We start from the raw sequence: 26,280 nt of genomic DNA on the forward strand, positions 1-26,280 counted from the left end.
CACCACACTATTGACTCCACTCTCCAGCATCTGCAGTCCTCACTTCTGTCCACTTTACAATCACCTCTTGTGTAACATTTTTCAAGGTGAAAGGGCTGGAGGGTCAGATTCCCTACAGTATGGAAACAGATCCTTCGGCTCAAGTCCACACCGACCCTCCGCAAAATAACCCACCCAGACCCATTTCCCGATCCTAAATTTACCCCTGACTAATACACCTAACTTTGGATTATGGGAGGAAACCCACGTGGACACTGGGACAACGTGCAAACTCCACACAGACAGTCATCCGAGGTGGGAACTGAACCTGGATCCCTGGCGCTGAGGCAGCAGTACTAACCACTAAGTAACCAAGCTGCCTGGGCAGCAGGAGATAGATTACTAATAAGGAAAGAGTAAAGACACATTATGAACGGAGCACACTGTACCTAAAAGATTGATAGGGAAGGGTTGTTGAGCAGTAACCCTAAATCTGGGCTACTATGACTGATTCATTCCCTTCTATGGGAAGACTTGCTGCTTGACAAAATTATAACCTGCAATTTTTAACATTCTGGTTACAACCATTTGAAAAATAAAATTCTCTCAACCAAACTGAACTGGAAATCATAGCCTTTCCAGCCACAGGTTTGGTCAGGCTGAGGTTTACATGTTATTAGGTTGAGCTTTTAATGTCATTGTGATTCCCTGTTGCTAAGCGACTGGTGTCTTAGTAACCTACTCTAAGAGCAGTCAATATAAATGAACAGATTTTGGTGAAAATGTAGCTTGTAATAAAATGTTTAATCATTTCGTTTGTCTAATGATGATAAGCTGTTCAAACTGAAAATTTCAATAGTAATTGTAAGTAATCAAATATTGAATTTATTTCCACACCAGAAGTCATATGAAATGTATAAATATCAACATTAAGTTTGAGGAAGAGCTTCTTTGGATGTTGCAGGAAAGAAGTTTGAAGAAATGTTGATATTTTGTAATATTTATTAACCTTTCCATCCTTGCCTCAGCTTATCTGCTGAAACAGTCATCCATGCCTTTGTTATAGGCTAATTTTTTACAATGCCGTCCTGGCCTGCCTCCCATTTTACACCTCTTAACTTGAATGCATTCAAAACTCTCTGCCTCTTACTTGAGCTGTAACAAATCCCATTTAAGCTATCACCTCTATGCTAACTGAACTGCATTGCCTCTTTTTAGTTTCTGTCATTTCTCCATCTCCTGTAATCTTCTACATACCTCTGCTTTTTGAACTCTTGCACATTTGTTCCACGTTCTGCTGTCTTTGCTGCATTCTCTGGATTACTTAGTACTCTACCTATACTTATCTCTTCTTGTAAGATGTTCCTTAATACTTACCCTAACATCTTTAGGGCTTGGTGTCAAATTTTGTTCAGTAAATTGCAATCCTCAAGTGGAGGGTAGCTGCATTTTGAACAGCTGTTCTGGATTTAATTCTAATGACTACAACCACCTGTTTCAGCATAATGCTAATTTTTTTTTTGTTTGAGTATCCATTTTGTGACAATGGACTAATGTTCTACATGGCAGTGCACTGGGAAGCACAGAATCATGACAGTGTGGAAGCAGGTCCATCAGATCTCACTGACCCTCAGCACAACCAACCCACTTCCGTCTGGGAGAAAGTGCGGACTGGAGATCAGAGTCAGAGTTGTGTTGGAAAAGCACAGCCGGTCAGGCAGCAGCCGAGGAGCAGGAGCGTTGACGTTTCCTGACGAAGAGCTTATGCTCAAAACATGGATTCTCCTGCTCCTTGGATACTACCTGACTGGCTGTGCTTTTCCAACACCACACCCTTCCACCCAGACCCATCCCCCTACCATATCCTTGATTTCTAGCATTTCCCATGGCTAAATCACCTAGCGTGTAAATCCCTGCTTGCAATGGACAATATAGTATGGCCAATCCATCTAACCTGCATATCTTTTGACTGGGAGGAAATGGAGGTCCCATAGGAAACCCATGCAGACACCGGGAGAATGTGCAAACTCCACACAGTTGCACAAGGGTGGAATTTAACCCAGGTCCCTGGTGCTGTGAGACAGTACTGCTAACCTCTGAGTCACTGTACTGTATGATGTGTCTTTTCCATACTCTTAATATTGATCATCCCACAAACAAACATTGACTAGTGCCTCATACAAAAAAAAATAGTAACTTGTATCTGGCCACATGAATGTTGTGGGTATTGGGAGTATTTCAACAAAGTTTCATTTTCTCACCTGAGTTCTCTCATTCACTTCTTTCTTGATGGCCACCAGAGGAAAATACTGCCTCTTCCTCTCTCGTTGTCTTTCACTCAACAATTCTGAAGCCGGATTGTGCTTCAGCTGAGATTGCACAGTTTGAGATTCTTTTGAGTTACTTGTGTAAAAGCTGAGATGTCCCTCAACTCTAAAGATGCCACAATTAGTACTTCAATAACCAAAGACTTGAAAATTAAAAAGGATTAAAGACTTCTTAAAGAAGCTTACTTCATAATTTCATGGGTGTTCACAGGCTTACTAATACCTGTTCAGCCAAAATAGTACTGTTCAAGAACTGAGCAAAGGATAAACCCAAAAAACAAGCCAGTCAGTCTAACCTCAATGTTGTGAAACTATACTGGACGCAATTAAGGGACAGAATTAACCTTCATTTGGAGAGGCAGGGATTAATTGAACAGTCAACATGTTTTGTTAAGGGAAGGTCATGTCAGACTAAACTGATTGATTGATTGAATTTTTAGACATGTGTAGAAAGTAGAACAATATAGCACAGAACAGGCCTTCGGCCCTCTGTTGCGCCGACCTGTGAACTCATTTAAGCTCATCCCCCTACGCTACCCCATCATCCATGTGCTTATCCAAGGATTGTTTAAGTCTCCCTAATGTGGCTGAGTTAACTACATTGGAAGGCAGGGCATTCTATGCTCTTACCACTCTGCGTAAAGAACCTGCCTCTGACATCTGCTTCAATCTATCACTCAAGTTGTAGTTATGCCCCATCGTACAAGCTGATGTCATCATCCTAGGAAAAAGACTTTCACTGTCTACCCTATCTAATCCTCTAGTCATCTTGTATGTCTCTATCAAATCCCCTCTTAGCTGCCTTCTTTCCAATGAGAACGGACCCAAGTGTCTCTGCCTTTCCTCATAGGACCTTCCGTCCAGACCAAGCAATATCCTGTTAAATCTCCTCCGAACTTTTTCCGATGCTTCCACAGAACTGTACACAATATTCCAAGTGTGGCAGCGTTTTGTAAAGTTGCAGCATGATATTATGGCTCCGGAACTCAATCCCTTGACCAATAAAACCTAACACACCCTATGCCTTATCAGCATTATCAACCAGGGTGGCAACTTTCAGGGATCTATGTACATGGACTCCATGATCCCTCTGCACATCCACAATATCAAGAATCTTTCCGTTGACTCAGTTTTCTGCCTTTCTGTCATTCTTCCCAAAGTGAATCTCCTCACATTTAGCTGCATTGAACTCCATTTGCCACCTCTCAGCCCAATTCTGCAGTTTATCCCAGTCCCTCTGCAATGTGCAACACTCTTCCACACTGTCCACTACTCCACTGATTTTGGTATCACCTGCAAATTTACTAATCCATCCATCTATGCCTGCGTCTAAGTTATTTATAAAAATGACAAACAGCAGTGATTCCAAAACAGATCCATGTGGTACACCACTAGTAACCAGACTCCAGGCTGAATATTTTCCATCAACCACCACTCTCTGCCTTCTGGCAGAAAGTCAGTTTCTAATCCAGACTGCTAAATCATCCTCAATCCCATGCCTCTGCATTTTCTCCAACAGCCTACCATATGGAACCTTATCAAAGGCTTTACTGAAGTCCATGTACATCATGTCAACTGCCCTACCCTCAGCTACATGCTTGATCACCCTTTCAAAAAAAGAGGTTTGTGAAACATGACCTGCCCTTGATGAAACCATGTTGACTATCTGAAATCAAATGAAATTGTTGCTTGGTAGTGTAATTGAGGGTAATACAGCGTACTTGGTCTTCAGCAAGGTTTTTGAACGTCTTGCAATGGAAGACTGATAGTGAAGGTAAGAGCCCGTGGGATCCAAAGAAACTTGGCAGATTGGTTGACAGGCAGGAAGTAGAGTGATAGTTGAGTTTTTTTTATGATTGGACTGTGCCCAGTGGTGTTCCACAGATATCCATATTTGAGGCCCTTGCTGTTTGTGGTATATATCAATGATTTAGACTAAAATGTAGGAGAGTTGATCAGTAAATTTGTGGTTGATAGTAAAGCAAATTGGTGGTCTCTGTTACGTACTCTTGGGGTTTGAACTATATGATAACTGGATATATCAAGTGGAAATGTGATCATTTGGTTATGTTGCTTTGAAAAGGAAAGAAAACATTACCTTGGTACTCATGCATCCTATAATAGGTAATGAGTTTTGTGAGACAGATGTCTGTTTCATAGTTTTAAAGATTTGGGTGAACTCTACACAAAAGATGATCTATCTTGAGGCATGAACAATCTTTGATAGATTTAGGAAAATATCGGAAGTATACCTCCCATGCAATTACTGTGAGTTGTGACATCAAATTGAATTTTGTTAGCCTTAGGGGTTCCTTGGATCAGTGGTATTCAAATTGCTAAATTGTTATAAGATTTATCACCATGAGCCACTGGTTCTCACTAGCATTCGTTTTTTTTCAAAAGGAGATGTGTCACATCAGGCATAGGTCATTCTGCTATAATGCAATAGTTGTATTCCTCTGCAACCTTGCACTACGGAAAACACTGTATGCCCATTCAGCAGAAAGTCCACGTTATGAAATAAATCGCATTATAGCCAATGTGCTTTACAGAAGAACTACCTCTAACTCTTTCAGCACTTAAAATAAGTAACCCAGCAGGGGAAAAAAAATTGTTTTGACTCTCCTTGGAACAAATACAATGTATGCAGTGATGCAATACTGGACTCCATTGACTCCTTTCAAAATGATCCAGGCAATGCCGCATCTTCTGGAAGGTTAAAGTGAGAGATTTCAGATGGAAACAGTTTTTAAAAAAAATCTTCTATTATAGTGTAAAATAAAGTTTGGAATAGCATTGAATTATTGGAAAGCCCATGGAAAATTTTTTAATAGATATTCGGGTATGACTTAAATTGACCTGTAGAGAATTCTGAGGAAGAGGAAGGAAATGACTGACTTGGTTTGGATCACTGCTCCTGTGAACATTAGTTGCACTCCACTTTTTAAATGCTCAGTGGTTAATTGGTGTTTGCACTTCAAAAGTATGTGGGATGAATGGTGGTTAAAATATTACTTGAATTCTCTGGGTTGTATAATGTTAAGCAATATGAAAGTATTAAGTTGCCAAACCAAAAACGCATCAGGTAGCTACCTTGGACTGATTCAGAAATTCTTCTTCCCCCCCAAAAAAGTAGCATCTTGCAAAATTGGGGCTTTTTCAATAACTGAACTACTGCGGGGAGTTTGCACATTCTCCCTGTGTCTGCGTGGGTTTCCTCCGGGTGCTCAGGTTTCCTCCCACAATCCAAAGATGAGCAGGTTAGGTGAATTGGCCATGCTAAATTGCCCGTAGTGTTAGGTGAAGGGGTAAATGTAGGGGAATGGGTCTGGGTGGGTTGCGCTTCAGCGGGTTGGTGTGGACCTGTTGGGCCGAAGGGCCTGTTTCCACACTGTAAGTAATCAAATAGCTGCGTTCTCAAGAATCTCCTCTGTCTAAAAGAGCTAGTACTTCCAAATAAACCTGTTGGATTACAGCCTGGTGTTGTGCAATTTTTAACTTTGTCTACCCCATCCAACACAGCACCTCCACATCATAACATACCCAGCACAGGAAACTGGAGCACCTAGCATAAACTCAATCAGAAACAGCAAGAATGTGTGTGGAATTGCACAGTTGCCAGAGGCTGAAATTAAATCTGAGTCCCTGGCGCATAAGCCAGCAGTGCTAACCACTCTTCCACCATGCCATCCACTGATCAAAATCCTTGAACTCCCTGGCAAAAGTCACTATGTACCAAATGGCCTGTTGCAGTTCAAGGAAGCAGCTCACCACTACTTCCTGAGGGGATGTGGAGAGATGGGCTTACCAATGATGCTGTCATACTGGGGGAGAAAAACCTGTCTAAAAGTTGCATAAAATTCAGTCCTGTGAAAGATTATGTGGAGGTGGAATTTTTAGTGCTAAATATGAAATCTATTTTAAAAACTATAAATGTTGGATAACCTCACATTGTGAAACTTCCAATGATATGGGTATTTAATGAGTTGATCCTCATGGATCTAAATGTAAAGATCAAAGACACTTCACTTCATTCCATACTTGTACATCCAATGACCAGATTTAAGCTTTCTGCAATACCTCTGCAAAGAGGTTCCTGTAGACAGAATGGCGAAATGAGTAGGGTCCAAACTTCCAATAACAGTGACATTCCTGACCAAGATGGAGTAGAAATGTAAAAATGGGTAATCATTGTCATGGGTCTAATGGGTTCTGGTAATACACTTGCCAAAAGTAGGTCTCAAAGTTTAAGGTTCATTTTATCTTGATTATTAATAAAACAATCATTCTGGGTACTTGAATCATCGTACATTCATACTGCTTAACATTGTACAACCCAGAAAATTTAAGTAATATTTGAACTATCATTCATTCCACATACTGTTGAAGTGCAAACCCTGTCTAACCATTGAGCATTTAAAAAGGGAGTGGACATTCAAAGAGGCAGAAGGCAAAAACCAAACCAATGTGCCTTGTCTGAATACTGCTTCCAGACTGTGTGGTATTTTGAGCAAGATCTGTTTTTTCTGAAAGTCTGTTGGACACAAGTCCTGCAATTTTTCAGTTTTGTTATTACAAAGGAACATTTTCAGGCATGTTCACAGTGCATGTTAATTGCTTATAGAATGATGCTGAGGAATTTAAAATTGTGGGTTTGTAAGCCATAATTATTTACTGTTTTAGATATTAAGTAGAATAGGTCTGGAATAACTCTAACTTAAATATTTGTTGATTTGTAATGACTATATATTTAATTGTATGAACTTGTCACAGTAAAATGTTATCTAAAGTGGCAGGGCATTGTTCAACCAGTTAAGGTTGAAAATAATTGGCAGGATGCAACTTTTTAATGTGTTGGAGTTAAGTACTCTGACAAAATACTGTGGTGTTAAGAAAATTTTAGGGAAAATCAAGCATAACCTAAGTCTGGATAAATATGAAGCTGGTTATTTTCAGTATTGCTTCCATGATCTTTCTGATAGTTGCTTTCATATATATATTTTTTTCAAATAATGGGGAATGTTTCCCTTTAGGCTTAAAAAGAAAGGGTTGTCAAAAGTATTTTGCTGAAACATTTTACCTTTTTTTGGTGTGTAAGAAGGGGATATGGGATTCTATTTGCCAAAACTTACAACTTACAAATGGTATTCTGTACAAAAGGCTTACTGAAGATCATATACCCTTTGAATGTGGGTAATCTTCAACAATGTATTTTTTTATATATAAAGGGTTTAAGTAAGAAAGGATTGTGAATTGACCTTGCTTGCTTCAATCAAATGTTGGAGTAAAAATAAATCTTAAATATAGGCTGACGCAGACTATCAAATTGTTTGACAATTCTAATGATCACAGTTGATTTGAGATACTTGAACAAGTCAGATCCCAGAGTGAACTGTCACTTGATAGACAATGAGTTTATTTTTCTGGTTGTTTACCGTGGTCAGTCACCTAAACATGGAAGACATTGCTGATGTATGTTTTACCAAAGCATGTTTCTCTTTTTTTTTTTCAAAAAAAAAATCCTTTTACACTTTGAGCCATTGGAATGATCTCATTACGAACATGAGGAAAGATTTCTTCCCTTTTTATCTCAGGATTACCTTTAACAGAGAGTTAAACCTCTATGACCCCTATCTCCACATACAGATATGCTGGCTGAGCAAGAGGCTATAATCGTCTTCCTTTTAGCAAATTGCTGTGCACTTACCAGATGTTGTTTTCTTCAGTTCATGTCTCTCATCAACAGGCTCACTTAAGATAAGTTCGCTAACTAATGTCTTTTTCTGACGACCATTTAAGCCTTCTGGTTCCAAAGCTTTTTAGTTTCTAACATCTAAAAAATCTTTGACTTCTCCAGCCTGGACTGCTTGGAGATTCTGCTGTTATGAGCCTTTTTCCCTCTATGAACTTATTGCTTCGAACTCGGTCAGTAACACTCCTTTCAAAAACACAATACATTTCTTTCTGTCAAACAATGAGCAGGGGTCCTACAGGAAGGACATTTTGCAAACTAATGCTATGCAAAGAATATGTAAGTCTTCACGTAGCCCATTTTTATTTAAAAAGAGGATTTGTTTAATTGTATGCAGGTGGTGAGGATGAAATTACACACCTATAAATAAGCTTCGACTGATTTTAGGTTAATAAATGTATATTTGCAATGGGTAACTCTACAAACTCCAGGCTTTCATTTTACAAAGGTTGTCTTGAATTCCAAAAAGCCAGTTGTTGCAAGGTAGAATTGAATTCAAGGTGAAGATCCATTTGTCTAGTGAATGAGCCTGTTTTTTTTACCCCCTCCATGGCTTGAACAATTTTTGTTGTTTTTTGTTTTGTTCCATGAATGACATTTATTTTACCTCTTTATGTACGCATGTGATCAGATTAGGTCATTACTTCAGCCAGAGTGAGTTATGTTTCAGCTACAAATTTGGGCCATTTTGTAATGTCTAAAGACCATTGTTCAATTACTTCCTGTGGAAAATTCTGGTAAGTGGAAATTGTAAATGGTTGAGTATTTTCTTCAGCATTCTAAAAAGGTTTTTTGATTTGCTGATTCAATAGGTCAGGTGACATCTGCAAAGAGAAATAGGTGATTGGCCTATTTCATCAGAACTGGGAGATGTCACAAATGAGCAATTTTAAAACCAATAATAGCCTCAGGAATAGGGTTGAGGAAGTGGAGAAACCAAACAAAAGACAACCTGTAATCAGGTGAGAAGGCAGGAGTGGGTTTAGATGGTTTGAATGAGGGTATTAAACAAGTGAAGACTTGAAAGATGGTCCAGTGTATAAAGGGGGAAAGCAGAGATCACTATAAAAATGCGGTACGGCAGAATACTCCTTTGGTTTGAAAATGTGGCTAAAGGAAGCAATGTAGATTGCAGGGGTGAAAACCACCTCACCTTTCACTTGTTGAGGGGTTCTGTCCCAACACTAGATAATATTTCTACTCCCAGTGCCTTTATGGTAGCTATTGTCCATTGCCAGCACATGTAAGAAAATGGGTACTGATTAATTTATGAAGTCAGTTCGAGATCAGGAAACTATTAATTTCTTGGCATTCTTAATTGTTCAAAATCCATAATACCATAAGAGTGCCTGTGAAGTACATAATCCATTTATGACTTATTTTGTTTTATAGCCTGTACTTGTGTTCCGTCGAAGGAAGTTCGACCACTTCCTGCTCTTACCCTTGTTCACTTGCAGAGTTCAGGCTCTCCTCCAAGTGGCTAATTTTCCCAGTTGGATTCTCATGTCACCAGAATATTCTACCTTTGGTGAGGGAAGGGTGGGGAAGAATATAATTCCCAGGTCCGATCTTCTGAACCCTCCACTGGTGTTGTAATTTGTTACACATTAAGCATTCCTTGTAACTGCAATGACTATGGCTATTGCCCAACAATTAGATCAAATTTAAGATATAAGGTCACATTAACTTAATTCTGTTGTTGGGAGAGAAACATTGTGCCTTTGTTGATATCTTAAACGAGAATCCAGGCAACGTTTTTTTTTAAAAGACAAAACAGCAATTTGGCTTGTAATTAATCACCTGAATAGGCAGTTTAACTTGTCAGGAATTGCTTCCTCACGCTGTCTATAATGTAGCCTGGGTGCTGGTGTCAATCTACCAGTAACCTAAAGGCTGTGGCAGCACTAAGCAGAGCTAACAAGACAGCTGTGAGAATGTTGGCATGGCGACAAATCAATTTAGTCCCTGTATGCCCCCAGTCTTCCCCCTCGTGTCTCAAATGTGATTCCATTGGACACCTACGGACTCTAATTATTTAAAAATGTAGTTGCATTATGGTCTGAGCACTTTTATTTCCAGCTTTCAATCAACACTGCTGAAAGTACGAAAGACTAGTTAAAGCTGGGTAATATGCAATTTTCAGGTACTTGTAATTTATTTCCTGGGACTTGAGCATTTTGGGCAAAGCTAGTAGTTATTGTTCCTTCTCTATTTCACCATTTGAGAAGACGATTCATCAGAGCAATATCATTAGTGTACACATCTGGAAAATTGGGTACCCAAATTTTCATCAAAAGATATAATCCCTAACCTGACATATAGTTTTATTAGAACCACTTAAAACTATTTGAAAGCACAAAACTCTTGTCTTGATGACCATAGCTCTCATTTGTTTACCTGCCTCCAGAAATAGCTGAGTCAGGCAGTCAAATGGGAAAGGCTGCAAGCACAAGCTCAAATCCGTGCTGACTCAGTTGTACGTACTTGTGGCCCTGGATTATGGAGGGAAAAATTGGGCAGTCATCCAGCTGGATGATTTTGTGTGTGTGCATTCTATAGCCTCTGACCACACTTAAGGTTCACCGCATGCAATGTACTCATTTGGGCAGTCATCTCTTCTCCAGGATACATCTGCAGGAATTCCTTGGCATAATATCCTAGCCTCCAACATCTGCAGCTACTTTACCAATGACCTTTGCTCTACTGTAAGATTAGAAATGAAGATTTTTGCTGATCTCCACCATGTTTCAGCAGCTGAAGAATCATCTGTCCAAATGCTGCAAGACCTGGTTAATACTGACAAATAGTGTTGCCTGGCACTTGTGAGCATGGATGACCATTTCCTGCAAATGCTTAACTATTGCCCCTTGATAGTCTATGGTATTATCACGGAATTCCCCCATTATCTAGTGAGGGATAGTGAGATTAAAGTTGGCATTTTTGTCAATCTCCTCTGCGGTCACTTTCTCACTGGTATAGAGATTACCATATTTAGTTCAGTTGGCTATTTCTGATCCTTTTCTTTGTTCTCTTCCCCTTTTTCTGAAGACACTATTGGATATAAATGATAATCTTTCATGGGATATGGGAAATCACTGACAAGGCCAGAATTTGCCCATCCATAATTACCCCAAATGAATATCTTGCTAGGAGAACGAAGAGTTGATTAGTGTATTGTGGATCTGAAGTTGGATGCAAGACTGGGTAAGGATGACTGATTTCCTTCCCTAAAAAAGAAGTATTAATAAAGCAGACATTTTTCCACAATCTACAATAGTTGCAACCATTATTATTAGATTAACTTTTCTTTCAAATTTTATAAATTGGTTTTCAATTCTGCCAGCTGCCCTGGTGCAATTTGAACCCAGAAGCCTGATTTCTAGTCCCAGTGACATTTACCACAATCCTTTCCTTTTTACCTTTGATATTAGATTGCCCCAGTTGTTTGAGGATTGTTGGTTTAAGCTCAACTTAATTCAGCAATTAAACCCCTAAACCCTACTTTAATATAAATTCAGATTCATAGTTATTCAGTTCATTGTTTGCTTTTGTGGCACTAACAACAGCAATACCTACACTTCAAGATAATGTAATAACTGTGCTAGATACCGTGAGGTTTTGAAAGGTATTACCTGAATGCATATTATTTTCATTGTGCACAGTGCAGTGAACAATTGTTGTCCTCTAAATTGAAACAAACAAAAATTAACTGGTTTTTCTAATCAACTTGTTATTGTACAGTTCTGCAGCAAGTGGGACTTGTCCCTGGATCAAGAGGCCCAGGTTTATTACTATACCACAAGAGGGCCCTCTAACAGCCATCCTTTAATCTTACACCCAAGTGATTGTCAGCCAAGCTACCTTTTTAAATGTACCACCTTTTAAATGTAATCCAAGGGAGGTGCCAAAAATTCAAACCCTGAAAATCAAAGGCTCAATTTTTTTTGTTTTATTCTTCATCTGGTTTACAGATACCAAGGACCTACCTGTGTTCCAATCCCTGATCCATATGCCAATTGTTCATACAGAACCTTATCGCTGGAATTCTACCAGACATTCAAATGAGAACATCACAACCAAATTTTTATTTCTATCTCACACTCTCAAAAGCTATGCAGTGCTGCAAAATAGGAATGCATTGCCAGTGACAAGTGGTGTATGTGACGTTTTTATTGTAAGAAGGAGCTCCAGTTTGTGAATTTGACAACTTGATTAGGATTATTAATAATGGAAGCTTTCCATTGTATTTAATATTCACAGCAGACAAATTGTTATGACTCTTGCAGAAAATCTGTTTTACAGTACTCCAGTCTCCGTTCTTAGCTACAGAATTACTTTTGACTCCTGAAGTGATTACTCCGTTGTCTCTCATTCAAGTCACACTGGTTAACCATGATGAGCTCTAAACTGTCACTCGTGTTTCATTTTATGACATGGTTTTTTTTAAAAGAACAGACCAATCACTTGGAAATCTAGACTGTAATTTACTTGAGGTTCTGTTAAACAAGCTGACTTTGTTTTTGTCTGTCATAATTTCATACTTGCACTATATTCAAAAGATTAGATTACTTAGTGTGGAAGCAGGCCCTTCGGCCCAACAAGTCCACACCGCCCCGCCAAAGCGCAACCCACCCATACCCCTACATGTACCCCTTACCTAACACTACGGGCAATTTAGCATGGTCAATTCACCTGACCTTCACAGCTTTGGACTGTGGGAGGAAACCGGAGCACCCGGAGGAAACCCACGCAGACACAGGGAGAACGTATAAACTCCACACAGTCAGTCGCCTGAGGCAGGAATTGAACCCGGGTCTCTGGTGCTGTGAGGCAGCAGTGCTAACCACTGTGCCACCGTACTGCCCATAAAGTAAAGATGCTGCAGCATGTTAGATCACTTCTGCCTCCCTTCTGTTGTCTTTTCTCAATTTGTCTCTGATTCCTTCCTCTGACTAGGGAATTCCTATAACCTGCGTCTGTAATAAAGGTGAGTTAACATTAATGTCACTCTGTATGCCTCACATATGTCAAAGTACACATGGGCATATGTATGTGTGCAGGTCAATACAGGTTTGTGAAGAAAAAACACTAACATGGCCATACACACACTGTGCATAGGAATCCAATGACTTGGATGTTTATAAGCACAGATGGAAACCCAGTAGAGAATTACATTGGCACAGTAGACGAGGCATACATAGATGGATACATAGACAATTTTTTTGCATAGGGAGGCTGTGGATAGAAGTCATGCCTCTGGATTGGTAAGCCCATGCTCTGGGGACATGGATTTAAATCCCACTATAGCAATGAAATATGCATTTTGTTTTAAATTCTAGAATGAAAGGCTAATCTAATAGCAACTGATCTGGGGTACATACATTAGAAACCAATAAAGAGAAAATAAAATGGATTATTTTCAAAAATCTATCACTGCTCCTCTTTACCATGTATCCAAAGGTAGACATTTATTTTGCAAGTACATTCCCACTGAGGAACCTTGGCTGCTGGGGGTGAAGTCAAGACCCAATGGAGGATGATAGTCTGTGTGTACTCACTTAGAATGTTTGCCTTTGAGACTCTGATTCCTTGGGTGAGCCTATAGACATCAGGGTTTCTTTACAACTATTGGTGCATGCTGGCTTTCATGGGAAAACAAGCAACCAGCATTTTCTCTGGTCTTTATTCTGTCACTTTTGCTGGAAACTCTGCATCTGTGGGCATCACTGATAAAGCTTAGTACTTTTTAAAACAAGTTTTTGTCAGTTGGCATTTTTGGGGGAAATAATAAAAAAGCAGAAAGGACGCTTCACACTTGCTTTGTTCCTACAAAATTGAATGACGGCCGTTATGTGCTGTAATGTACTAATCAACTGTAGGAAGAACTGACCAGAAGGAGGAGCTGTGAGTAAATCTCTCCGGACTCACGTTACAGGGGCTAAGCTGCGAGTTGGAAGAACAATGAGGAAAATATAACAACATTACAGTGCAGGATACAAATATAATAGTAGGTAACTTTTCCAGTTAATGCTCCTGTGAGGCATTGCCACTAACCTTAGTCCCCAGTTATACTATCATAGCTTACCAATGCACCCCTTTCAAAACCTTAAACTGTAAAGGTTCTACTTTACAATTACAATCCGATGTTGTACTCTTTTAATCCATTCAGCTGTTTTATTTGGTTGGTGTATGTTTTATAGACCAGCTTCTGTGATAAGAATTGTTCAGTTGGATCAGCATCTCTGGCCTGATTCTGTTTGGAAGACTAGTGATTTTGTTGTTTTTTTTTCTGATTTGACAACAAGTCACAGTCTGCCATACAGCATCAAGCAGAATACCAGTGACTGCAACAATACTTCTACGTTCTTAATGTTGGAGATTTTATAGTAGCAATTGGCAGGGAAAATGCTCTTGAATTTTATTTGTTTTCTAAGATAGCGTGCCATTAATTGTGCAAATTTTCCTCCACTATATCAATCCGTATATGCTGAGGCAGCTAATCAAGGTTAGCCTGATGACACTGACATTACAAAATGCTATAGAGTCCTACTGCACAATGACAGGCCCTTGGCCTAAACTGATAAATGCCAACCAACATGTCCATCCACTCTAACCCCATTTCCCTGCATTTGACCAATATCCTTTGAAACCTTTCCTGTGATTTGGAGATGCTGATGTTGGACTGGGTGGACAATGTTAAAAATCACAGAACATGAGGTTATAGTCGAACAGGTTTATTTGTAAGTACTAGCTTTCAGAGCACTGCTTCATCAGGTGTTGTGATTTTTAACTTTCCTATCCATGTATTTGTCTAAATGCCTTTTAAATGTTGTTAGTGTACCCGCCTCTATACTTCTGCTGGCAGCTCATTCCATATGCATACCACCCTCTTTTTTTTTAAAAAGTGCCCCTCAGGTTCCCTTTTATTCTTTCGACTCTAACCTTAAACTGATGCCCTCCAGTCCTTGATTCCCCAATCCTGGGAAAAAGACTTGACAGCATTCACCCTATCCATGCCTCTCATGATCTTACACACTTCTATAAGATTCCCCCCTCAGTCTCCCACACTCTTAAGAAAAAAAAACTCCTAGCTTGTCCAACCTCCCTGTAGAACTCTCTGACTGTTGAGTCTTGGCAACTTCCTTGTAAATTTCTTCTGTACTCCTTTCTAGTTTTTAATAACATTCTTCCGATAGCAAAGTGACCAAAGCTGAACACAATACTCCAAGTTTGGCCTCACCAACTACAATATAACTTCCCAACTTTTATACTCAATACACTGACTGATTGATTGATTGATGGCCAGTGCCAAAAACCTCCTTCAATTTCCTGTCTACCTGTGACTCCACTTTCAGAGAACCATAAACTTGAACTCCAAGATCTGTGGTAGGTAAGTTCCACCTCACTCCTAAAGGTTCTACCATTCACCATGAAACTCCTGCCTTGATTTGACTTTCCAAAAAGCAAGACCTCACACTTATCTATATTAAACTTCATTTGTGATTTCTAGGCCCACTTCCCAGCTGATCAAGGTCCTGCTGCAATTTCTGACAACCTTCCTCACTGTTCACGATACTTCCTATTTCAGTGTCATCTGCAAACTTACTAATTTATGCTTTGGGCATTCTCATCTCATCACCGAATTATAGATAACAAACAACAATGTGACACGCTACTAGTCATAGGTCACCAGTCCAAAAAGCATCCTTTCAAGCCAATTCTGCATCCAATTTGCCAGACACCCCCCCACCGAATTCCATGCAATCTAACCTTCTAAAGCAGTCTACCATGTGGAACTAATCAAGGCCTTGCTGAAATCCATATTGACTACATCTACTACCCTGCCCTCGTCAACCTTCCCTGTCACTTAATCAAAGAAACCTAATGAATTTGTGAGGCATGTTCTCCCATTCTCAAAGCCATGCTGACTCTTCATAATCAAATCCTGTCTTTCCAAATGCAAGTATATCTAATCCCTCAATCTTCTCAAATAATGTACCTACCACAGATGTTAGGCTTACTGGTCTATACTTCCCAGGTTTTCTCTGCAGTCCTTCTTGAATAAGGGCATAACATTCGCTACCCTCCAGTTTTCCAGGACCTCACCTGTAGCTAACAATGATGCAAAAATATCAGCCAGAGCTCCTGCAATTTCTTCTCTTGCCTCTAGCAGTATTCTTCGATTATATTTGGTCAGGACCAGGAGATTTATCCACCTTTATACATTGTTATACATCCAACACCACCTCTACTGTGATATAGACTGTCCCTAAGATATCACCACTTATCAAGATTTATTCATTGAGGACCTCATCCATCTCCTATGGTTCTACACAAACGTGTCCTCTTTGGTCCTTGAGGAGTCCTATTCTCTCTCTATAGTCATTCTTTTTCCGTCAACTTACTTCGAGGTACTTGGATTCACTAATCCTCTCAGCCAAGGCTATCTTGTGCCCCTCTTTCATCCTCCTGATTTCTTTTTTTCAGTAAACTTCTGTATCCCCAGAGGAACCTCGATTATCCAAATATCGATTATCCGAAGGAGATCTTGAGGTTTTTTTTGATTACTTACAGTGTGGACTTACAGGTCCCGATAGAAACATTACATCAAAGACATGTTTCCAACACTGATCGCGTCTTTTGTTTACAGGGATTAAAAGTGAACTGTGCTTACTGAAATGCTGCCGAGAACAGTCCTGGACTGATCGGAGCCCAGGCACTGTCTCCAAATGACTGACCTCCCGCCCTCCCTCCACATGCTTTCCCTGGAGTTCTACACAGGCATGTACCCTAAACCTCCATTCCCCAGATAATCTCTCCAACATTGTTCTGTACAGGTGTCCAGTCCTGCTGCCCCGGGGATGGGGGTGATGTTGGATGGAGTTGGGGGTGGGGGGGCGTTCGCGCATGCTGTTTACTGCTGCCTAGTCTGCTGAACGGGGAGCAGACTTAACAGAAAACCCTGTGCCCCAGAGGAAAGGCATTAAATCAATTAACTGAATAATCAATTATCTGTACGAAATAGTGTCCACCCATCTCATTTGGATAATCAAGGTTCCTCTGTGTATAAGGGATTCCCTGTATCAAGGGATTCCCTTGATCCCAGCTGCCTATACTTTAAATATCGTCGCTTTGGGCGTAAGCCCTTCTTCAGGACTTATGCCCAAAACGTCGATTCTCCTGCTCCTTGGATGCTGCCTGACCTGCTGCGCTTTTCCAGCAACACATTTTTCAGCTCTGATCTCCAGCATCTGCAGTCCTCATTTTCTCCTACACTTTAACTATACCTCCTTCTTTTATCTGGTCAAAGCCTCAATATCTCTTATCATCCACTGTTCTCTACTCATGTTAACCTTGCCTTTCATCCTCACAGGAACACACAGACCTTGAACTCTAGCTATCTGACCTTTAAAAGCCTCCCACTTATTAGAGGTCCCTTTGCCTACAAACAACCTACTCCAATTAACCCCGCAAACTCCAGTCTAATTCCATCAAAATTCTGTTTGACCCAATTTAGAACTTGAACATATAGACCGGTTTTGTCCCGCTCCATAACTACTTTAAAAATGAATAAAACTGTGGTCACTGATCCAAAAGTTCTTCCCCACTGTTACTCAGTCATCTGTCCTGCCCTATTTCCCAAGAGTAGGTTGAGTTTTGCCCCTTCTTGAGCATAGCCCTCTATATACTCCTTGAGGAAACTTTCCTGAACACACTTAACAAATTCCACCCCATTAATGCTCAGGCAGCGCCCAGTCTATGTTAGGAAAATTAAAATCCCCTATGATAACCCTGGTCTCCCCAATATCTCTGCTTATTTGTTTCTCTAATTCCCATTGGCTATTTGGGAGCCTATAATACAATCCCAATAACATAATCATCCCCTTATTTCTTAGCTCCACCCACAATGCCTCACTAGATGATCCTTCATTTATTTCCTCTGACTACTGCAGAGATACTCAACATCAAAAATGCAACTCATTTTCCCCTCTTTCCACCACCTCTGGCCTTCTTAAAGCACCCGTACCCTGGCACGTTACGCTGCCAGTCCTGTCCCTCCCTACTGATGTTTCTGTAATGGCTACAATATTCCAGTCCCACATACCTGGTCGTTGGCCTTTCCTGTCAGTCTTCTTACATTGAAATAGATGCAATTTAATCCAACAGGCATTCCTTTCTCCCTGTTGTGTTCCAGCCTGACCTGTCACTTCACTTTAATATTTGGATTACTGTGTCTCCTTCTAGCCTTGCACTTGCCTCCCTGCTATTGAGGATCCCACTCCCTGCCAATGCAGTTTAAACTGTCCCTTGTAGCACTAGCAAATCTGGCCACAGAGATATTGGTGTCCCTCCAGTTCTGATGCAACCCGTCCCTCTTGAACAGGTCACCACTGCTCCAGAAAAGATCCCAATGATCTAAAATTCTGAATTCCTGTCCCCTGTACCAATTCTTTAACCATATCTGCCATATCCTCCTGTTCTTACCCTCACTAGCACGTAGCGTTGGAAGTAATCCAGAGATTACTACCAAATGAGGTCCTTTCAGCTAGCTATGTCTCTGATTCTTAACTGATATCAAGTGCAAGGTATCAAAGCTAGGTGCAGGGGTCAGCCGTTCGAGCCACCATTTAATATGATCATGGCTGATCATGCAATCCCAGTATCCCATCCTGCTTTTTCTCTATATCCCTTGATCCTTTTAGCTACAAGGGCCACACAGTTCCCTCTTGATTATATCTAATGAACTGGCCCCAACACCTTCTTCCTGTGTGAGAGAATTCCACAGGTTCACAACTGAGTTAAGAAATTCTTCCATATCTCAATCTAGAATGGCTTAGCCCTTATTCTTAAACTGTAACCCCTAGTTCTGGGCTTCCCCCAACATCAGAAACATTCTTCCTGCATCTAGCTGTCTAGTCCCATCAAGATTTTATTTTTGAGACTCCGCCCATCGTTCTTCTAAATTCCAGTGAGTACAAGTCCAGTCGATCCGGTTTTTCCTCATAGGTCAGTCCTGCCAACCGGGAAATCAGTCTGATGAACCTGCGCTGGACTCCCTCCATAGCAAGCAGTGTCCTTCCTCAGACTAGGAGACCAAAACTGCATACAGTACTCAAGGTATGACCTCATCAACTCCCTGTAAAACTGCAGCAAGACATCCCTGCTCTGATACTCAAATCCTCTTGCTATGAAGGCCAGCATGCCATTAGCTTTCCTCACTGCCTGCTGTACCTTCATACCAACCTTCAATTACTGTTCCATCATAATCCATATCTTGTTTCACCTCACCTTTTCATAAACTGCCATTCAAGTAATAACCTGTCTTCCTACTTTTACAATCAAAGTGGATTACCTCATTTATATTGCATTTTTCCACTCAGCCAGTCTGTCTGAATTACCCTGCAGCCTCTTAGCATCTTCCTCACAGCACAAACCACTACCCAGCTTAGAGTTATTTGCAGATATGGCATTCAATTCCTTTATCTGAATAGTTAATGTATATTCTGAACAGCTCGGGTCCCAGCACTGAACCCCACTCATGATTGCCTGCAAATCTGAAAAGGACTTATTAATTCCAACTCTCTGCTTCCTGTCTGCCAACCAGTTCTCTGTCCTTGTCAAGACATTACCTCGAATACTATGAGCTTTAACTTTGCTTAATCTCTTGTGTGGAATCTTGTCAAAAGCATTTTGAAAGTCCAGATACCCAACATATACTGATTCACCATTGTCTATTCTATTGGTCACATCCTCAAAACATTCCTTGAATGTATGTGAATATTTTGCAATTTTCCAGGCCCAGTTGTGATGACACTCAAGATGAGCCTATTGATGTGGGTTTTTTGCTGAAATCTCTGTAGGTGGTACAGTGAAGAAAATTAGAACTATGTTGAATAGATAGTCCTCCAATTGCACCTCCTCACAACTGACCACAACAATATGGGGGGGGGGGGGGTCAGGGGTGGCTAAAGCAAGCCAGTTTCCCTACTTTGTCTCCTTTTGAATCAGACAGTCAGGAGATCAAACCAGATTCTGACACACAATGCAGAGTACAAAATAAAATCTGAAAGAACTGCAGATGCTTTAAATCAGAAACAAAAACAGAAGTTGCTGGAAAAGCTCAGCAGGTCTGGTAGCAACTGTTGATGTTTTGAGTCCAGTGACCCTTCCTCAACTGAGAGTATAAAATATAGACTAATATTTTAGTGAATATTAATATTAACCTTTTCAGAACCATTACCTCACACAAAACTCCAAGTGTTTTGAGCGGTACGGTGACTCAGTAGTTTGCACTGTTACCTCACAGTGCCATGGATATGGGTTCAAATCAGACTGTGCGTAGTTCACACATTCTCCCCATGTCTGGACCCAGTTTCCTCCCACAGTCCAAAGATGTGCAGGTTAGGTAGATTGAACAATTTAGCATGGCCATAGTGTCCAAGGATGTGCAGGCTAGGTGAATCATTGATGGGAAATGCAGGGTCACAAGGATAAGGTATGGGGGTGTGTCTGGGTGGGATACTCTTTAGAGGTTCAATGTGGACTTGATGGGCTGAATGGCCTGCTTCCACGATGTAGGGATTCTATAATTCCATAGTTAACCCACCATACTATCATGTGCATAAAACAAATTTTACATGTGCCAATACTCAATCCCTGCATAAAGTTAAAAATCACAACACCAGGTTATAGTCCAACAGGTTTAATTGGAAGCACACTAGCTTTCGGAATGCGGCTCTTTCATCAGGTGATTAATTCCTGCATGTTTGACTTATTAAATGTAGGCCTTCTGCATGTTTCTCACTTCTCAGAATACACTCAATTCAAACCTTCAGGACTAATAGGTTGCTTGCTTGAGGAATGTTGGCCCTAGTTCTGATTTGTAGATCATTTCCATGCTGATGGATCATTTATCTTTTGATTAACTTCCATGGAGGCACAGTTCTTTGTAGACATTTAGTCCATTTATATTAAACTGAGGACACTTAAATTTCCTGAATTTTCTTCCTGGAAGACAGTTGCTCTTATAAAATAAGTACTCTCTTGTCGCGAGCCAGACATCTGATCAGGCAACACTTTCTAACTGGAAAACATAGTGTCTCTCTTTATTAGGCAGTTTCTTCATCTTGATCATGTCCCAGATCTGTGGATGTTGCTCTGTTATGAAATTGTACACCATTTATTCCTCGTGTATTTGATCAGGCTGGACGTCTTCAGTCACAGGATGTAGGTTTACTAGCTGAGCTGGAAGGTTTGTTTTCAGATGTTTCGCCACCATACTAGGTAACATCTTCAGTGAGCCTCCGAATGAAGCACTGGTGGTGTCGCCTGCTTTCTATTTTGATGTTTCAGTTTCCTTGGGTTATATAAATATATAAACCCAAGCGGGTTTGTATAGCTCAGCGAGCAAACCTACATCCAGAGCCTCAACCTGAGCTACATATCTTCTCAAAACTCGTCTTTGACTGCAGAAATGAACTTTCAGACTCTCTGTTACTGAAATATTTCTGCTCACCCAGCACTATTTCTGATCACTAGAAATGACTCTTCTGTTGTCTAAAAATGATCAGTGGAAAATAGCTAATTGGGCTCCAATGATTATACTGTTTATTCTTGTGCTTGGACTTTACTGCTGCTTGCAAGTTTTGCTGAGTGTTATCTTCTAATCTATTTTTAATGATGGGTGTTTTTCAATCTGTATAAATCAAATTTCATAATGAGTTGAATTAAATTTCTTGAGACCTCTGACCACCGTACAGCTAACTGAACCCTGGCTGTACACTTAGCAATGTTAGTGTTCCCAATACATTTCCCCCCGGCCCCAACCCCAAAATAAAACTGGAATAGCTAAAGGTTTTTGTCACAGACTATAATTTCAATTATAAAATGCTTACAGTGCTTTAATTATGTTTTCTGTATTAACTTGCTGGGCTTTTGTTGTTGCCATCCTCTAACAAAACTCATAAATGGCAGCACAGTCTTGATCACTTTGTTATTGTCAAATTTGATTGAGTCTCTTTTGCCTTGCTGGCCTAGTTTTTTTTAAGTTCTTGGCATATGGTGGACATAACCAATGTTTCAATTTCAGCAGATTCTTTCTTTTGGATTCTACTTGTTGCCCTTTGACAACTGGTCGATGACTACTTGTAACCCCAGTAGTTCTCTTGGAAGTAGCAGAACTCCCCTCACTTAAAGAGTTAAGGTTCAAACATGCATGTTCATTACCATAGTTGTAGTGTAACATTTAGCATTCATATGCTCTTGACAGATGCAGTCTCAACCCTGAAGGTTGTAGCTTCTGCTTCTTCAGCCATGGTAACTAGTCGAATAGATAACAATTTCCATTTGCATCAAGCTTAAATGCAATAAAATACCCATGGATATCAGTTCTGTGAATCCCAGATCACTGGCATCACCAAGTTTCCTGTGTAAATGCCCCAGTTATCTCTTCTAAAGGAGGTTGTTGCATCATATAAAAATATAACCTCCCTTTTCTCTTTTACAGACAGGAGCTCTAAATCTGTGCTTGTTGATCACTTACTGTACTACATTGCCTCCAAATCCAACACAGTTTAAAAGAACTGCTCCTCCATTGTTAGATCAGGTAAAGCGGTTATTCGGAAGAGCTATACTAAACTCCACCTAATCTGATGTCTCAGCCTCTGAGTGGAGAATCAACTGGACAGAGCATGGAATTTATGGATATTTTCTCGAGCTCTTGTTAGTAGTGAATATGTCTGAGTTAATATAATCTGTATATAATTACTGAGATGTAATAAATTACATCTTATCTAAAATGGCAGCCTCTTCTGAGACTTATTCGTGGTCCACCCTCCAGTACAGAATACTGAACAGCACCTTACATTATCACCGATGACAGCAATAAATAAAAATACATTTGGTCAGACATAGTTTAAACACCTTGGGTAGTTGCTACAGATACTCTGTTGCCTCCAAAAGCTATAATAGAACACCTGCCTCCATCCACAGGGTTTGAAATCAATAAAAAAAGTGAAGTTGCTGTAATAGATATTTAACCCCTTCAGATTCACTATTCCAAGACTCGATCCCCTGAGTTTGTCCTTCTCATTTTTCTCCTCTCTCCCCTCATGCTCTCTAATTCATCTTGTTTTAGATCCACCTGCTGCTTCCTTGATCCTTTTTCCACTTAAATTCCCTTTGTGGCTCCCATGCAAGTTGATTATAAGTAACAATATATTCATTGGACATTGCACTTTCCCACTTCAAATTTATCAGCATTCCCTTCCTCCAAAAACTGATCCTTAGATTTACAAGACCTCTCAGCCCCAATGTCTCTCTGTATCCAAAACTTTAGAGAGTGATTATAGACAGCTAGGGAAAAAAAAGTTAAAAACCAGGACCTCGATGGTGGTAATCTCCAGAACAGGAGGACATGGCAGATGAATGTGTGGCTAAAGGATTGGTGCAGGGGGCAGGGATTCAGATTTTTTAGGTCATTGGGATCTTTTCTGGGGCAGGTGTGACCAGTTCAAGAGGGACAGTTGCCACCTGAACTGGAGGGGCACCAATATCTTGGCCAGGTTTGCTAGTGCAACAAGGGAGGGTTTAAACTACATTGGCAGGGGGTGGGCTCCTAAACAGAGGGCAGGCAAGTATGAGGCTAGAAGAAGATACAGTAGAGTCATAGAGATGTACAGCACGGAAACAGACCCTTCAGTCCAACTCGTCCATACCAACCAGATATCCCAACCCAATCCAGTCCCACCTGCCAGCACCTGGCCCATATGCCTCTAAACCCTTCCTATTCATATAGCCATCCAAATGCCTCTTAAATGTTGCAATTGTACCAGCCTCCTCCACTTCCTCTGGCAGATCATTGTATACACTAATCACCCTATGTGAAACAGTTGCCCCTTTAGGTCTCTTTTATATCTTTCCCCTCTTACCCTAAACCTATCCCTCCAGTTCTGGACTCCCTGACCTCGGGGAAAAGACTTTCTCTATTTATGCTATCCATGCCCCTCACAATTTTGTAAACCTCTATAAGGTCACCCCTCAGCCTCCGACGCTCCAGGGAAAAACAGCCCCAGCCTGTTGAGCCTCTCTCTCAAACCCTCCAACCCTGGCAACATCCTTGTAAATCTTTTCTGAACCCTTTCAAGATTCACAACTTCTTTCCAATAGGAAGGAGCCCAGAATTGCATACAATATTCCAAAAGTGGCCTAATCAATGTCCTGTACAGCTGCAACATGACCTCCCAACTCCTGTGCTCAATACTCTGACCAATAAAAGAAAAGCATACCAAACGCCACCTTCACTATCCTATCTACCTGCGACTCCACTTTCAAGGAGCTATGAGCCTGCACTCCAAGGTCTCTTTGTTCAACAACACTCCCTAGGACCTTACCATTAAGTATATAAGTCCTGCTAAGATTTGCTTTCCCAAAATGCAGCACCTTGCATTTATCTGAATTAAACTCCATCTGCTACTTCTCAGCCCATTGGTCTATTGGTCATGATCCTGTTGTAATCTGAGGTAACCCTCTTCGCTGTCCACTACACCTCCAATTTTGGTGTCATCTGCAAACTTACTATCTATACCTCTTACGCTCACATCCAAATCATTTATGTAAATAACAAAAAGTAGAGGACCCAGCACCGATCCTTGTGATCCACTGGTCACAGGCCCCCAGTCTGAAAAACAACCCTCCACCACCACCCTCTGCCTTCTACCTTTTGAGCCAGTTCTGTATTCAAATGGCTAGGTCTCCCTGTATTCTGTGAGATCTAACCTTGCTAATCAGTCTCCCATGGGGAACCTTGTTGAACACCTTACTGAAGTCCATACAGATCACTTCTACTGCTCTGGCCTCATCAATCCTGTGTTACTTCTTCAAAAAACTCAATCAAGTTTGTGAAACATGATTTCCCACACACAAAGCCATGTTGACTATCCCTAATCGGTCCTTGCCTTTCCAAATACACATACATCCTGTCCCTCAGGATTCCCGCCAACAACTTGTCCACCACCGACGTCCGGCTCACTGGTCTATAGTTGGCTTATCCTTACCACCCTTCTTAAACAGTGTAAATCAGGAATAATACGTTGAAGAGACAGGTCACCTGGAACTGACCGTGAGCTTTCCTGATGAAGGGCTTATGCTCTATTCTCCTGCTCCTTGGATGCTGCCTGATCGGCTGTGCTTTTCCAGCATCACACTCTTTGACAGAGAGCAAAGATTGTCTGTTGGATTAAATTGCATGTATTTCAATACAGGAAGGCTGACGAGCTCAGGGTGTAATAGGTACATGGGACTAGGATATTATAGCCAATACAGAGAGCTAGGTTGTTCTCAGTGCATCAATTTTCCAGGTCTTCCACCGCCCTGTCTGTAATCTGTTTCGTCACCATCTGAGATTTGACTGACTTATGGTGGTGTTATCAGTGAACTTGTAAGTGGCATTAGTTGGGTATTTGCCAGCGCAGTCACGGGTATACAGTGAGTAGGGGGCTGAGTACACACCCTGGGGAATGTTCCAGTGTTGAGTGTTAATGAGGATGAAATATTGTCCCCAATCTTCACTGATAGTGGCCTGTGGATCAGGAAGCTGAGGATCCAGTTTCAGAGAGGGGTGCTTAGTCCAAGATCCCCAAGTTTAGTAATCAGTCTCTAGGGGATAGTAGTGTTGAAGGCTGCTGAACTGTAGTCAATGAGTAGGATTCTTTGTAGCTGTTCTTGGTGTCAAGATGTTCTAGGGAGGAGTGAAGGGCAAATGATATGGTATCTGACGTGGATTTGTTGGTCCGACAGGCAATAGGAAATAAGAAAGGGTTGGTTACGTATTGGGGTTGTACTATAGGCTCCCAAATAATCAAAGGGAGTTAAAGGAAAAAACGTGCAGGGAAACAGGAGCAATAAGGTTTTCATCGTAAGAGATTGCAATTTTCCAAACATAGACTGGGACTGCCTGAGCATTAAAGGCTTAGATGGGGTGGAATTTAAGTCTGTTCAGGAAAGTTTCCACTAACAGTATATGGAGGGTTCTACTCATGAAGGGGCAAAACTTGACCTACTCTTGGGAAATAAGGCAAGACAGATGACTGAGGTGACAGTGGGGGAGCACTTTGGGATCAGTGACCACAGTTCTATTCATTTTAAAATAGTTATGAAGAGGGACAAAACTGGTCCACAGGTTCAACTTCTAAATTGGGGCAAACCAAACTTTGATGGAATTAG

General features: G+C 40.8%; 1 long non-coding RNA gene across 3 annotated transcripts in view; it reads left to right on the forward strand.

Annotated features, from left to right (window-relative positions):
* Positions 1-26,280, forward strand: part of LOC148142531 (uncharacterized) — a 57,699-nt gene that overhangs the window by 25,310 nt on the left and 6,109 nt on the right. The window contains exon 4 of one of the 3 annotated variants that reach the window (XR_015751926.1): positions 22,565-22,850. The exons of the other annotated variants lie outside the window; for them this stretch is intronic. This is a non-coding gene — a long non-coding RNA (uncharacterized LOC148142531). Of the gene's footprint in view, positions 1-22,564; positions 22,851-26,280 lie in introns of those variants that run through there. 3 annotated transcript variants of the gene reach the window in all.

The sequence above is a fragment of the Chiloscyllium plagiosum genome, unplaced genomic scaffold (assembly GCF_037043375.1).
Source record: "Chiloscyllium plagiosum isolate Xiang-an unplaced genomic scaffold, Cpla_swu_hap1 HiC_scaffold_28, whole genome shotgun sequence".
NCBI classification, from domain to species: Eukaryota; Metazoa; Chordata; class Chondrichthyes; order Orectolobiformes; family Hemiscylliidae; genus Chiloscyllium; species Chiloscyllium plagiosum.